Source organism: Micromys minutus (genome assembly GCF_963924665.1).
Source record: "Micromys minutus genome assembly, chromosome: 21".
Lineage (NCBI taxonomy): Eukaryota > Metazoa > Chordata > Mammalia > Rodentia > Muridae > Micromys > Micromys minutus.
Genome location: NC_137956.1, coordinates 38011364 through 38024194, shown reverse-complemented (window position 1 = coordinate 38024194; position 12831 = coordinate 38011364). Strand labels below are relative to the sequence as shown.

At 37.6% G+C, this 12831-nt stretch overlaps 1 protein-coding gene and 1 pseudogene across 2 annotated transcripts in view; both read left to right on the top strand.

Moving 5' to 3' along the window:
- The window catches only part of DOCK3 (dedicator of cytokinesis 3), a 331413-nt gene that overhangs the window by 39216 nt on the left and 279366 nt on the right, over positions 1 to 12831 (top strand). The gene's annotated exons all lie outside the window — the stretch shown is intronic.
- Positions 10591 to 11456, top strand: LOC308433830 (transformer-2 protein homolog beta-like; annotated as a pseudogene). Its single transcript has one exon. The product of its transcript is annotated as a transformer-2 protein homolog beta-like (transcript).

Genomic DNA, 12831 nt, shown 5'->3' with positions numbered 1-12831 from the left:
GGTTCACAACCACCTGTAACTCTAGCCTTAGGGAGATCCAATATCTCTGGCCTCTGTGGGTACCTACAATCACATGCATATATCCACACACATACAAGTAAAAAAAGAAGAGGTGTTGAATGATTGAAGAAAACACCCATGTCAAGTCTGGCTTCTGCATTTACGCACACACAGTACATAAAATCACTTATACCAGTGAACCTGCATGAAATTTGCACACACACACACACAGACACACATGTCATACACACAAATATACATATAGAAGCAAGCAAACAAAAACTAAAGAAAAACTAGCCAAAAGAAAAAAATTGATGTATGGAAAATAACTTTATTAGTCTCACATGTCTATTTGGCATGACTAGCGCTCACTTTAAATGATATAAAGGAGAGGAACTGTTGTGTTGTGGGCATGTGCAAGTGACACTCTGATCTAGGTGGGTTGTGATTATGAGGGTTTGTAAATGTAAACCCAAAATGACTGTAAATAGAGAAGTTAACATTTTTAAAAATAGATTTAAAAATAGCTTCTGTATCTAAATTTCTTGCCTGTGTTTCTAGTATCCTCAAACATTGGAATAAGGCATTTAATTCCTTGAAACTGGAGTTAGGGATAATTGGGAACCACTATATGGGAACTAAACCCTCAGATCTTCTACAGTAGCTACAAGTGTTCTTCATTGCAGAGCCATTTCTCCATCCCCTAGAAATAGACAAGTTTAGTAGTATACTTTGCTGGAAAATTATCTCCAGTGCAGTGCTCATTTTTTAAAAAGATTTATTTATTTTTATATATGTGAGTACACTGACACTGTCCTTTGACACACCAGAAGAGGGCGTTGGATCCCATTACAGATGGTTGTGAGCCACCATGTGGTTGCTGGGAATTGAACTCAGGACCTCTGGAAGAGCGGTCAGTCATCTCTCTCAGCCTGCAGTGCTCAGTTTAAAATTTTATAATTGCAGAAAACCATGACCAATCAGTACACAGAACTGTGGAACCCAGTTCCAGTGACTACATCTACAAAACACTCCCACACCCATAGCTCAGGGAACATTGCTGAAGGAGGGACAAGAAGACAGAGGATAGGGGACTTTACTGTGGGAATCTGTCTCCTAGGAACAACAGAAATTATACCTGTAAAATCTCAGCAGCATGACTGCCCAAATGTGAGCTGAACAAGGAGGACACCAACAGATGTGCCACACTGCTCCAGAAAGCCCATGAGACCTCAATCTTACAGGTAGAACTACAGCAACTGCATAATGCTGGGAGCAGCAGTAGGGACCCTTCTCAAGAAGACCATACCAATTGGTTGTCTAGTGCCCAGAACCACTGAAAATATACATATGAGTAACATTATAAGAACTCAGCAGCTTATGCTTTAAAATATATGTGAATATTAAGTACATATATACATGCAATAACAACTGATGGAAAAAAGACCATAAATCTGAATGAGGAGCATATGGGAAAGTTTGGAGGTGAGAAAGGAAGGGAGAAATGTAATTAAAATACAATCTGAAAAAGATACAAACAAGAAAAGAGCAGCAGAGTTGAGGGACTTGAAATCACCTAAAATTTTGGTAATTTGAGGCAATTGGTAGTCTTTACCCTGTGATCCTGATGTTTCAAAAATGTGCTTCAAGAAACATACTTAGTAAACATACCCAGTAAACAATGGATGTGAGTCAAGACCAACCAAGTGCCTTTAACATAAGATCTGAATAAACTTGTGCGAAATGCTAATAAAAAAAAAGACACCATTGTTACTATGCTCTGTACGTATAAAAACACACGACAAAATCAATTTAAAGGAGGAAGCATTTATTTAGATGTTTAGTATGGAGGGATTTCAGTACACAGTGGAAAAATTTTCTTTAGTGTAAGTCACTATTCCTTCATGATAAAAACAAAAGAAAAATAGAAAGTACTTTTTTTGTTATATATAGTTATTTAATGTTGTGATTAAAATACAGTTTTTGAAAAAATTAATTAGAAAAGAAAAATCATAGAACTAAATATATGGAATACAGTACAGGAAGTTCTAAGAGGAAACTATAGTTATTAAAGTGCCAACATTAACACAACAACCACAACAACAAACACCAAGACATATCAACTAAGTGTATTCTCAAGGTCTTACAAAAACAAGAACCCAGAAAAAATGCAAAGGGGTGGGAGCTGATGAGATGACTTTGTAGTTAAGAGAACTTCCTGCTCTTGCAGAGGATCTAAGTTAATCTCTCCCCCTCCATATATGTATATATACTTATATATGTATATATAATAAGGTTTATACAAAGTAAAACTTATCTGGATTTAGATGAATGTTCTCAGTTGGGCTCAGAGTATGATTCAGTGGTAGTTTATTCATCCAATACATTTAGGACATTTGGGTCTCATCCCTAGCACTATTTAGAAGACAATAAATAGTGATAACAAATCATAAAAACAAACAAGATATGAACATAGAACAGTAACTAATTTAAAACAAGAACCTTTACAGCACCAATAAGAATAGCAAAGAAAGGGACAAAATAATGAACTAATTAGTAATAAAGATGAAATATTTAAAAAACTAGTAAAAAATCAAGTGGGGATGAGAAGGAAGATGAGAAGGAAAAGGTCTGTCTGAAGAATAAGAGAAAAAGAAAAAGGTAAACAATTTTAAAGAAGAGAAAAGAAATATATAAAGTACACATCTATGTATTCAAGCTAAATAGGTGTAACAAAAAAACCAATTTTAGTAAAAATACATGAAATAAAGTAAAAAGTCTTTTGTTTGCCAAGAAGGTTAGTTATATGGGAAAGGATGGATTTTCTCAACCTGGGCAGACCAGATGTTCTTTCAGTGACTTCTCAGGCTATGTGCCTCTTGAGAGAACATAGGCTGTGGCTGTCTTTCCGTAGTGCTTACCACTGCAACTTGTGTGTTAGTTACTTTTGTGTTGCTGTGATAAAATACCTGACAAAATCAGTCTAAAGAAAGAGACAGTGCATCTGGAGGGGAAGTTATGGCCCTAGGACCGTGAGGTAACTGGTCAGAAGCATTTTTGTCAGGAAGCAGAGATCAAGGCTCTTTTGGAGTTCCTTTTATTCACTTCAAGACCCCACAGAATGGTGCCACATTTAGGGTACGTTTTCAATTCTTTACCCTCTTTTGGAGGTATTCTCATAGATATATCATCAGGTCTGTTTTCATGGTGATTGTAAATTTAATCAAATTGGCAGTGAATATTAATCATCACATTGTAATGGTTTGTTACTAGAGCCGAGTATGACATTTCTCAGTTATTTGCAAATAGGAAATTTTTCAAATAGTCACTTACCACCCACAACCCTGACAGCAGTTTACTTTAGTATTGTGGGGTTTTCCCCTTCATGCCCATATAGCATGCTCTGATACTGCAAGCCTGTCTGTCTGGCACCTTATGTGATGCTTGCTGGGGACAAGTAGGGTGATGCAGATCTCTGAGTTTGAGGCCAGCCTCATCTACAGAGTAAATTCCAGAATAGCCAAGGCTACACACACAGAAACCCTGTCTTAAAAAAAGTCTCTTGAGAGATCTAAGTATTATAAACAATGATGAATTCTTTTCCTTTTCTTTTGAGCTGAGTAAGCCAAATATTAGCATAATTGTTTTGTATGTAGAGAAAGAAAATAATGAGTTCAGTCTTTGTGTTTCCCAGAATAAATCAGTTAGTGAGCAGACAAGGTCAGTTCAAGTTTAATCTCCTAGAAACTTTGATTTCCTTTGAGTGTTTTTGACTCACATATACCCTGCTAATTTCCCATTTAATTTTTTTTTTTTTTTTTTGTTTTCTATCTTGAATTACTGTAATGTTCAAGCAACAATCAGTAGCAGAAAAGGAGTTAACAGTCTGACTCAGATATGGAAAAGAAAGAAGCAATGTTTATGTGGGTCCACATTCTGCCCAACTCCTAGTGTTCTAAGCTTCAGGGAAGTGCTAAGATACTGCTTGGGGGACTAGGGGATGGTAGGGGTGGTGAGGGGTGGTGGGGTGGTGGTGGGTGGGGTGGGAAAGTGCCCTCTGAGATGTGGGAAGAAGCTGGGGCTAGTTCTGGGTTCTAAGGCTGGGCTTAGGAGGTTTTCTGACTCTTGGACATCCAGGCACTGCTACGAATTTCGGAACTGAGTGGGGGCCCTTGGGTTGGGGACAGCATCTAGCCCAGGGAATGGGGAGCTTTGCCTTGTCTCTGTGGTGATTGTCCTTAGCTTGCTGGAGGCAGAGGCAAGCTGGAAGCATAGAGAGGCCTTCTATGGGAGATTTGGCTGTGGCTCTGTAGATAAAGACCTGTATGTCCCCCATGTCGGTATCCATGTTTATCCATATTGTTTATTGGCTGTTCAATGTGTAAAATGGTTGTATACCCACTGTAGCCACTTCTTAGGGTAGACCTGAGATTAAATACCTTTTGCAGAGAGGAATGTCTGAGAAGAGAAGCTTATTGGCTAAGCCCTCAGGGCCTCTAGGTACCTATTAGCATGGAGAACTCTGTTCTGGGCCTACATGACCACTTATCACATTTCCTTATGTGGGGAGTGTGGCACTTATTCTAAGCCAGGTGTCTAGCAGGGAGGGGGGAGTTGCCTAAGCCTCAGATATGTTCCCACCAAGTCTTTGGGTCTCAACCTGCTCTACCTTACCACTCTTCCTGGCATGGTTTTACCATCCCACAGTTATAATTACTAATGTTATAAAAAGATGATACAAGAGAACAATGGGTGGATACTGTTCTCATTAGGTTCCACTGTACTTGGTGGGTATATATTCCCTGCTACTTACTGGTGTTATATGGATAAAGTTTACAGCTTTTCAATAAAAAGAAAGGTACTCATAGCTCTAAAACTTTGTTTTTTTATTAATATAGGAACTTATTTTAATGTTCAGAAATCATGGAATTTGAAGTGAAAGTAGTTCAAGTATATTTGTATAGTACATTTCTCAACACTTAAACCTACATATTTGAAAAACATTCTATTATTCTAGCAAATTAAGTTTAATGTGTAAAAGCAGTTGCATTTAATCATAGTTTTCATTTTTCTTTATATCCTACATAGCACTAGAAACATTACTGCTTATGTGTTTTAGACCAGAAAATTAAAAAGGAAATGAAAGAAATATGAAGTGGTTTGTAGCAGGATAAGGTTTAGGATTCTTCTGTCTACTCTTTGTATTAAACTGGAATTCATTGAATGCTTAGTTTTGAAAAGACCGCTGTTAGTTTTAAATGCAGTCTCTTCACATCTATTTATTTTGCCTCTCTATAAAAATATAAAAGCAAATGTTACTGTATTATACCATCCTGTGTGAACTTAATAACTTTCTGATTCTCAGTTTTCAAAATCTTAACAAATAGAGGTAAAATTGCCATCTGTTGAGATGTCATGCAAGTAACAGAAGTATGTAGGTTGCTCAGTGAATACGAATGATTCTGAATTTTAGGATAGAGGCAGACAGACTAGTCTTAGGATTTTGTTGAGCTAGACTGAGCCCTATGGATCTGTAGGTAATTTCTACCTTACCACTCTTAGATTTAACAGTTTAAAGTGGCCATGGAAGTCTGTATATTACAAGGAGAGACTAGGCCGAATGAAATATGTGCAGTTCCATAATAACTCACCAACTTCTTTGACTTACTTTGCTTGTCCTTGGTTGTCATGTTGTAAAATCTAGTTTTATAGCAAGATGGCCAGTTCAAGAGCCAAAACCTGAGCTGATCTTATTGTAGTTACTTATTGGTACCAGTTTTGAGTTTGCCTCAACATGAATCAGCAAAATTGAATATGGAGTCAAAATATGACTTTTAAGACGTCGTAGATCTTGAGATCCATGTATAAAGTTTATTTGGTTGATTGAAACTTGTTCTTTTTCTGGATAGGTTATTTTAGTTAAGTATATTTGTCAGATGTAATTTTATAAATAGTGGTAGTTTGAAGCCATGGTTCACTGGTCAAAAGGAAAAAAAAATTCACTCTTGTAAATTTAAGCTAGTAATAGCCCATGGGCTATCATAAAAAGAAGCTTCAGTTTGATGTTTTAGGTAGGCTTGTGTTTACTGTTTGTTGAAGCTTGCAGATAGTCTCTGTTGAGCTTTGATTTGTCTTATAGTTTTGTGTATATATTTGAAATAAAATTTATTAGAGTTTCAAAATGATAATTTCTCATGTCATGGGAATTGATGATTAGTTTTAGGCAATTCAATCTGGTAGATATTCTTTGTGTTTAGAATTCTTGACTAGTCACTGTTGTTTTATTTTGTATTTACAATGGAAACACTCTTGACTTCTTAGAGATGATAGTGAGGTGGATTTTGAGAAACTAGAGTTCTGTGTATAGCTTCATTGTGGATGGTTAAGGGCAATGACCATAACCTTGCTAATTCTCAAATTTTCTTTCTGTAAGATAGTTAAAATAGATACTTGTAATGATTCTGGGCATGTGTGTGATACTAGTTCCAGAGCAGTTTAACTAATGAATCTGTGTGGCACCATTCTGTGGTAGTATTATTCAGATGTGTTTAGGGTTTTCTAAGATAACTAGTTTCGAGACAATAATGGTTCACATGGAAAAAAATTCCCAGATTTTGAATGCATATTTAGTTGTTGCCGATTACCAACTTTATAGTTATAGATCATGAATGAAGATTTAAAATAGCATTAAATTATGTGCATAAATATACAAGATTATTCTTTTTAAGTTTTTTAGTAAAAATAATGGAAAGATAATCTTGAAAGTCAGCCTTTTGAATACTTTGGGGGTTTGAATTCTGCTAAAAGTTTTTTAGATTTATAATTGATTGACACTTTCTTGTCTGTTATTAGTTATATACTTGAACAAGACACTAAGAATTTGAAAGCTATGCATATTTTTATTGATATACCAAGTGTCTTAGTCAGGGTTTCTATTCCTGCACAAAACATCATGACCAAGAGTGAGTTGGGGAGGAAAGGGTTTATTTAGCTCACACTTCCACATTGCTGTTCATCACTAAAGGAAGTCAGGATTAGAACTCAAGGAGGTCAGGAAGCAGGAGCTGGTGCAGAAGCCATGAAGGGATGTTACTTACTGGTTTGCTTCCCTTACCTTGTTCAGCTTGCTTTCTTATAGAACCCAGGACCATGAGCCAAGGGATGGCACCACCCACAATGGGCTAGTCCCTCCCACCTTGATTAGTAGTTGGCAAAATGCCTTACAGCTGGATCTCATGGAGGCATTTTCTCAACTGAGGCTCCTTTCTCTGTGATAACTCCAGCTTGTGTCAAGTTGACACACAAAACCAGCAGTACACCAAGTAAGAATTTTTTCTTTAAAGGTTGTAGGTTTTGTTTCTGGCCTTCAAATTCACTGTTGGTTTCTTACATGGTTTTTAGAATGTGCACTCATTCTAGTAAGTCCTTCACAAGGAAATGAGTAAAGTTCTTTTTATTATTACTTGTATGTACAGGCATGTGTGCCATGGTGCCTATGTGGAGGTCAGAAAACAATGCTGTGGAATTGGTTTTTTTTTCTTTCCAGCTTTACATGGTGCTGAGGATTAAACTCAGGTCACCAGACTTGTGCTACAAATATTTTTATTTGCTGAGCTATTTTAACAGCCCGAATTAATTTTTAAGAAATTTAAATAAGATTATTTTAAATTATAGGGTAGAGAAGAGATTGTCCTTGGGTTTTGTTTGTTTGTTTGTTTGTTCTTTTATGTATCTTTTGGCTAGTTCGTGATCTCTCTCTACCTGGGTATTTGTTATTGGCTTAGGGACTGATAAGTTTGGATTGTTTTACTTTTGTCAGTGAAAAATGTATGTTTGAGATAAAAAGGCTTGGAATGTCTTGTCAAAGGGGGTACTACCTTGAGCTCCAGTTAGTACTTTTGACTTTTCTTGCTTGGTTTGCATCTGCTTTGGCTGCTAATTGTTGACTGTCACATGGCCTGGTCTTTATAGAGGCTCCATTCTTTGAGTTAACATTGCTCACATTGTTCTTCAGCTTCTCCACCAACAGTATTTGTAGAGGTACTTTTTGCCTCTATGGGTGCCTAGCAAGTTCATTTTACAATCTCAACAATAATGTATATTTATCAAAGTGATGTTTATCAGTGTTGAAGTTATAGATGGTATAACCTCCAGCACAGAATGTGGAACAAGGCTAAGTCATTACCACTTTTTATACATGTGTTTAAGTGTTTTGCCTTTCATATAAATTAATATCATATTTATACCAAGATTAAGAATTTTTTGGGGGTTGGAAAGATGGCTCAGAGGTTAAGAGAACTGGCTGTTCTTCCAGAGGTCCTGGTCCTGAATTCCCAGCCACCACATGGTGGCTCACAACCATTAAAAAAATCATATAAAGTTATCTGATATCCTCTTCTGATCTGTACATATACATGCAGGCAGAATGCTGTATACATAATAAATAAATAAATAAATCTTAAAAAATAGAACATTTAAATAGATTTTTGTTATTTGTATTTGTCGTATTTATTTGCTTGTTTAATATAACAGAATTAAAGTGAAGAAAGTAAACCCTATTTATTTATTCAAGTTGATTTGAAGTGATTTAATTTATACAAAGTGGTGTGACTAAGGAAGATGTAATGCACAGTTAAGAGGACACATGTAAATCTCACAACCCTCACCTAATTCTCACATCAAGTAATCATTGAACACTTATTAATGGTATTTGTAGTCACAAATCATTGTTCTTCCTCTCCAGTAATTGTCTCATATTCTCAGTTTCTTCTCTCTTTTTGTACATTGATGACCTTTATATAGTTTATAATATTTTTATGAATTCATTATCTTTGAAAGTCAATCCAGGTCTTCTGAAACCTGTGGCTTGTTTCTCACTCTTCAGCCTAACATAGTTATTTTGTTTGTTTTTTTGTTTTTAGTTTTTTGAGACGGAGTTTTTTTGTGTAGTCTTGGCTGTCTTGGAACTCACTCTATAGAACAGGCTGGCCTTCAACTCAGAGAGTAACATGGTTATTTTGTTTAAAACCAGATTCCCATAATATTTTTCTTTCTTTCTTCTTCTTCTTTTTTTTCTGAACCAACTGCTTAAGCAGAAGGTACTGTAAATAACTTTGTGGTGGTTAATCTCCATACCCCACCCAACATCATTTAGAAGATGTCTAGGCATGTCTTTGAAGGAATTTACAGAGATGTAATTTATCTGAGGAGGGAAAATTCACCAAAGCACCTTTTCACAGGTTGGGGTCTGGGACTAAAAAGGGAAAGAGGAGGCAGGTAGCTGAGTGCTGTGTGTATCTTTCTTTTTTGCCTTACTTTAGAGGTAGTGTGTGACCAACTGCCCTGTGCCTGTTACAGTGGACTCTATCTCTTCAAGCCGTGAGCTAAAATAAATCCTTCCTTAAGCTTCTTTGTCCGATATTCTGTCATAGTACAAGAAAAGCAACCACTACACTCTTGAATTTTAAAATCCCTGGTATAAAAGAGACACTAATATTTATATGTCAGAAATGGAGTTTGATGTCATACTTTAATTTTTCATGTCATTTGATTACATATGACATTTATTTATTTATTGTTGCATGTGTGATCATACATATGTGTGGTATTTCTGTATGGAAAAGTGTGCCACAGTGCATGAAGAGAGGTTAGAGGACAACTTCCTGAAATCAGTTTTTTCCATCCACTCCCCCCCCATTTTATTGGATATTCTCTGTATTTACATTTCAAATGTTATTTCTTTTCCCCCACTCCCCTCCCTTCTCCCCCTCAACCTGCTTCCATGAAAGTGCTCCCTCTCCCAATCACCCTTTCCACCTCAGTGCCTTGGCTGGTTGATGATATTCCCATGAGGTTGCAAACCTTTCAGCTCTTTCAGTCCTTTCTCTAGCTCTTTCATTGGGGTTCCCATGTTCAGTCTGATGTTTAGCTGCAGACACCATCATCTGTATCTGTATGACTCTGGAAGAGCCTCTGAGGAGACATCCATATTTGGTTCTTGCCAGTAAACACTTCTTGGCATCAGCAATAGTGCTTGGGTTTGGTGGCTGCATATGGGGTGGTTCTCCAGGTGAGGCAGTCTCTGTAGATCTTTTTTTCAATCCCTGCTTCTCTATTTGACCTTGTATTTCCTCCTGTTTTGTTTTCCCTTCTAAGAAGGACTGAGGCATCCACATTCTGGTCTTCCTTCTTTATGAGCTTTATAAGTTCTGTGGATAGTTTCTTGGGTATTCTGAGCCTTTTTTTTTGGGGGGGTGTAGGGGGGCTAGTATCTGTTTATAAGTGAGTATATACTATGAGTGCTCTTTTGTGACAGGGGTCTAGCTAGGTTCCCAATCAGCTGCCACTATGTGGAGTACTATAGGTGGCTAGGGGCAAAGTCAACTCTTTTGTCCTCAGGGCTAGTTCTACACATCCCTCAGAAGGCAACACGTTAGACCAGTGCAGAGGTGGTGCGGAGTGTGCTGGCTTTTGATTACTCTCAAAGTGTTGCATAGTGCATTGTGTGAGGCTGTAGTGAAGGTTCTGTAAGGAAGGTGGGAGCTTGGAAGCTTCAGTAAAGGCTAGCAACGGTGACAGCAACCTGGAGTCATGAATGACAGCGGCGAGCAGAACTACGGAAAGCGGGGAATCCTGTTCTGCTTCCCAAAGTGGAAGTGCTCACAGATTGGGGAAGTCTTCACAGCATACACCTACAAGGTCTCTCTCCAAGGAAGATTCAAGGTGATCAAAGTCAAGGTCCAGATCTGAAGATCTGAATCTATGTCTAGATTCAAAAGAAGTTCTAGAAGGCATTATACAAGATCTTGCTCTCAAAGACAATCCCAAAGCAGATCTTAAAGCAGAGATTATTACAGACACCACAGCCACAGCTATTCTCCCATGTCTACTCACAGGCATCTTATGGGGAAATGAGCAAAACCTGACCCCAACTGTTGTCTTGGAGTGTTTGGATTGAGCTTGTATACCACAGAAAGAGATCTAAGAGAATTGTTCTCTAAATATAGTCCCATTGGTTACATGTCTATTGTGTATGACCAGTAGTCTAGACAGTTAAGAGGATTTGCCTTTGTATATTTTGAAAATGAAGATGATGCCAAAGAAACTAAAAAATGTGCCAATGGGATGGAGCTTGGTGGACATCTAATTAGGGTCAATTTCTCCATAACAAAAAGGCTCCATACCCCACCCAACACCAGGAATTTATATGGGGAGACCCACTTATGGCAGTTTATGACACTGGGACTATTATGACAGAAGTTATGATTGGGGTTATGATGACCAGGACTAATATAGCAGATCATACAGATGAGGAGGTGGAGGAGGAGGAGGATGGAGAGCAGCTCGAGACAGGGATCAGATTTATAGAACGTGGTCGGTCACCTTCTCCTTACTCCAGTCGTGGAGGACACAGGCCTCGTTCTTGATCAGGATCCTACTCACCTTGTTGCTATTAAAGCATGAAGTTGAAGACTTTCTGAAACTTGCCATAGATCTGGGATATTGTTTGTGGACAATATGTTTTGCTGTCTCCTGTTTAAAAAGTGAACAGTGCCTAGTGAGGTTAGGTAACTTTTACACCTTTTACGATGACTACTTTTGGTGGAGTTGAAATGCTGTTTTCATTCTGCATTTGTGTAGTTTGGTGCTTTGTTCAAAGTTAAGTGTTTTCAGAAAAATATGTTTTGCACATATTTTTTACTGCCCAATTTTTGACTGCTGAGAAGTTTCTGTTGTACAAAACTTCATTTAAAAGTTTTTTTTTTTTAACTGAATCTAGGGTATTCTGAAGATTGAAGCCTGTGTGTAAAATGCTATCAGATGTCAAAAAGCAACAATAAACAAGTTTAGTTTTTACTTTTCTTTCTAAATATCAATGCTTAACAAGAACCATTCTTAAGTTATCAATAAAATAAATAAATAAAAATAATTTTCTTTCAGGAGTCCATGAAACTTGCCATATTCAATATATCTGCAATTAAGTGTTAAAATATGCTGTAACTGTATGTTGCCAGTATTAGAACAAAGATCTTTCCATACAGCAAATGCTTAATGTGGATCTGTCAGCCTTTATGTACTTTGTATTATAGAGCAGGGAATGAGAGCTACAGATGCATGCCTGCAAAAGGCTGTAACAAGGATATAATGGTGTAATATCATTCAACTAATTATCAGCAAATGGCAATACATTCCACCAAAACTGTACTTTTCTTCTTCTAGCTTTTAGACTATATGAAAATATTTATTCTTCAAAGTATGGAATGAGGGATCACCATACCTGTGTCATGGATGAAGGTTGCCTTTTTATTTTTTAAATATGATTTTCAGGTCCTTTGCTTACCAAAGGAAGCCCAGTTCACTCAAATGTCTTGAGAACTGTTTAAATAAATGCAAGAAAAATTACTGATGCAAAAGAAGAAAGCAAGCAAGAAAACATCACGTTCCCCCCTGCTACACCCCTCCCGCTGTGGCAACACAGGCCAAGACTCACCATGATCCCAGGTGGCATCACTGGCTACTTTTCTTAGGCTGTTCCTCATGACCCTTGAGTCTCCTGTTCTGCCTTTCTTCATTGTGCTCACATCCTTCTGTTTAATTTTCTCTTCCATTTCTCCACACTTTCTTGCTCCTTTAAGAGGCTTCCAGGGTTTCTGAGTGTCTAGGGCTATCTCAGGAGTACTATGCCCCACTCATGCATTATGGTGCTAGGCAGGGGTCATCTCAGGCATGGTTTGCTTCCCCAGGCCTGTGTGGCACCCGACTGATGGTTGTCTCAGGCCAGATCCCTGTCCAGGTCCCATAGCACTGGTCTGGTTGCCATCTTGGGCTTGC